Raw genomic sequence first — 3,908 nt, 5'->3', positions numbered from 1 at the left:
GGGGCAGCAATCCAGGGGGTGGGGGGACCAAGCAGGGGTGGGGCATGTGGGCTCTGCAGGGAGGGTGGTAGCCCCTGCAGCGGCCATTTGGCCCCTGTTGTGGGGGCTGTAACCCCTGGACAGAGGCTGTAACCCCTGTGGAGGGGCTGTATCCCCCATGGGGGGGGCTGTGGCCCCTGTGGGGGGCAGCAAAACTTACGTATTTAGAATTCACTTGATGGTGATGATAGACACACTGGTGGGCTTCCAAATTGCTTTACCACTGTAGATATAACAATAAAATATTATTCAACTCATCATTGTCTCTCACTCTCTCTCTCTATGTATATAAAGTGGTCTTTTGTTTTACTTGTGGAGGAACATGGATTTCGGGGTATTTTACAGAGTGACATTGGGATTTTTTAATCAGAGATTTTTCAGTTTTCCAATAGGGAACACTAGAATTCTTGCTAGGGAGGCCAGTGGCTGGACCCTGCCTGGTCAGAGTTGGCACCTTGGACCCAGCTGGAGGTGGCTGACCTCCTTGCCAATAAGGGAAAGGAGGACATGCTTTGATGGTTCAAAGCAGGCCACCACACCCAGAACATCTTCTAGGTGATAGCTGCCTGGTTGGCCAGGCAGGAGGCACACATGGCAGTAGTGCTGCACAAAGGCCAGCCCCGCAGCCACAGCCCACTGGCAGTTGGCCCAGAGGGGCAGATGTCTCTACTGGCTGTGCAGTCCCCATCCAGGTCTGTCAGGTGCACAGTATGTCATGTCCAGGCAGCAGCCCCAACTGCCAGACTGCTGCAGTGGGTAGAAGATGCAGGGAACTCTCAGGGGTGCTTCAGAAGTCCAGCTGACACAAGGGGTAGTGTCCCCAGGTACCAATTAGCTGGTCCCCAGAAGCTCCTGAGAGTGAGTAGCCCTGAACTGCTAGCCAGGGCAGGTTTTTGTACTGATGAGGCCAGGACACGGCAGCTTTTTATACTTCTGGGGACAGCACAGGTGCTGGCCCCTGGCTCTAACTCCCCCTGGCTGCAGATCTGTGAGGAGTGAGGCAGGGTTATTCTGCCCCAAGTGGCATAATTTGCCCCATACCAAAGTGCATGTCTGGGCACATGTACTGAGGCAAAAAGCCCCAGCTCAGATTTGCACCACTCTATTTGAACAAGTGCATGTGCTTGCATGCATGGACATACCCATAAGTGCCAAAACTATCTGAAGCAAGGGAGAAAAACTTGGAGGGAGGGGCTGACATACCTGGATGAATAACTACCCTTAAGATTAGCATCTGATGAAGTAAACTGTCACTTACAAAAGCTTAAGGCTCTTTGAATTAATTAGTCAGTAAGGTGATACTTTGTCCTGCCTTCTGCTTACCTTTAGGATGTTAGTAATGAGCATAGACTCTAAAGGGCATGGATAAAAATGACAGTTCACAAGAAAACTATATAGTACAGGTCAAGAAGTATAGGAATAAAGTGCAAATCACCAAAAATCAATCTGTATTAAAACCTGTAAAGGGAATTTAAACAATAGGAAAAGGATCTTCAGTCATGTAACTAAAGAATGTAATGAAAGAAGGACTGCTATGAAGTGAGAGTGGGGTAAAGTTAAAAGATCATCTAGCACCCTATCTAGGAGTAGGCAAAATATTCAGCCCACCTTCCCCACTTGGCTTTCTGTTGGCACTGCGCAGTCCTGGCACTGCATCTAGATCAGGGAGCAGCAGTTATTTGGGCTGGATAGCCACTTAACAAGTTTTAGTGAGCTGTTGAGGATTGCAGGGGAGGGAAGGCGGGTGGGCAGGGTAGAGAGGAGATGATCTTATCCATCCTGTTGGCCACCACCAGAAACCTGAGAAGGGAGAGCTACACCTTGTGCCACTCCATTCTGCTACAGCCAGAGCCAGGTCAAGTCACACAGCACACAGATTCCTCTGCACACCACATCCATCCCCTCCCCACCCAGGCACTGCTAGAGGTGAGTTCATGCTGGCCTGGGGGCTGAGGGGAGCTCCAAGCCCTCAACAACCCAGCCCAAATAATTGCCCACCCCTGATCTAGCTGTAATAGCAAAACTAAATAAATGCTTAGCCTCAAAGTGTATACAGAAGTGCTGCATACACATTTTACAGTGCTATAATTTAGAGCACTTTTTATAGCACTGTAAAGTTACAGTGGTCTTAACAAGAAAAATGTACTGTTTGATGACAGGTGGGGCCCGGGGCCTCTGAGGCTCCATGAACTTTCCACAGCCTCCTGAAGCTTTTTCACTGGTCAGAAATTTGACCACCATACAGAAGTTATTTAAAAACCTGTAAGTTTGCTAACGTGCTGTAAAACACAGCACTTCCAATTTAATACCTCATTTAACAAGGGTTAATTTAAAGCACTGTACATATGTGTAAAGTGCTATAAATTCATGATCTTCTGTTAAATCATGGCAATAAAGCAGTAGAAATGGTGAAAAAAGCAACTTCTATATGCACGTTCTGTTGTCAATGGGGTACTGATGTTGAAGCTGGTGGTCAGAACAGGATGTCTAATAAGAAAAAGGATATAGAAATGAAAATTTCTACAACTAAAGTAGAAAGAAGTAAAAATCAAACTTAATGCACTTAAATCAAGGAGACCAAATGTTGACAGATCTGGCATATAGATAGTTCAATAGCAAGAATTTTAATAATATATCAAGTTCAGAGTGAAATGGTATGATTTGAGATTAAGGAACAGAATATGTAAATTTAACCTGGAGGGTTGGGGGTGGTGATTAGGACACTGGCAGACCCATTAATTTGATATTCCTGCAATAGTATGAAAGTATTTGAGAACAACTTTGAAGGAAAGAATAACTGAAGTCATGCAAGGAAAAAGAAAACACAATAAAAAGTATTCTTGGTAGATTTTGCTAACTGCATAATTTTCTTTGATCAGGTAACATATTTTCTAGCCAAAGGAAATGTAAAAGATCTCATCTAGCTGGACTTCAGTAAAGAATTTTTACAGAGCCACATAGGAAATTATTAGCTAAACTGGATAAGATACAGATTAATAAAAGAATTACAGTGTGTATAAGAAACTCGCTTAAGGGGACACGGTAGTGGTTAGTGTTAGAAGTAGTAGGCTGGAGGGAAGTAGCTTAATGGAGTTCATCAAAATTTAGTCTGGGGACTAATTTTACTTAATATATTCATAATGAAAAGATGAAGGTAAACACCAGGAAGGGAAAAGATTTGAGCTCAAGGATATAAGAACATTTGGCATAAGAACAAATGGATAGAAACTAGATAAATTTAGGCAAGAAATTAAAAGGGTTCTAATCATCCCAGGGGTAAAGTTTTGGACCAGCCTTTCAGTATAAGTAGCAGAGGCATAAAAAAACCTAACTAGCTTTATGAACTTAATAGTCTTTGAAAGGGCTACATGACAAATGTGCTTGCCTACAGTTGCTTAAGTCCCAGATTCTTATATTCCTTCAGTTACTGACATATACAATTTACAGGAGGTCAGGGGCTACATTTTCAAAAGTGTACATTTTTAGCACGTAGCTGTTCTTAGTTGAAGCTAAAATAGGTTCACATTTTTAGGTGCATAGCTAGGAACATGGTTCTTTTTTAACAATCTGGTCCAATTGTAGGTGCAGAGCTTTTTGAAAACATCACAATTGCATTTGTAGAGTGCACAGCTCTAATTATTGATGACCTGGTGAGGGGGCTGCAGGTGCTCGACCACCTGGGCGACAGCGATCATTGCCTGCTGGAATTCACCACCCAGCACAAGGTGGCAAAGGCATGCAGTAAGGCAGCAGCCCTAGATTTTAGGAGGGCAGACTTCAACGAGCTAAGGAGGATAGTTGGAGAAGCGCTGAGGTCCCGGAGGGGAGGGGAGCCAGGTGTCCAAGGAGAGTGGTCGCTCCTTAAGGAG

Source organism: Crocodylus porosus, unplaced genomic scaffold (assembly GCF_001723895.1).
Source record: "Crocodylus porosus isolate Cpor-Errol unplaced genomic scaffold, CroPor_comp1, whole genome shotgun sequence".
Taxonomy (NCBI): Eukaryota; Metazoa; Chordata; order Crocodylia; family Crocodylidae; genus Crocodylus; species Crocodylus porosus.
Note: the sequence above shows the minus strand (reverse complement) of the source record.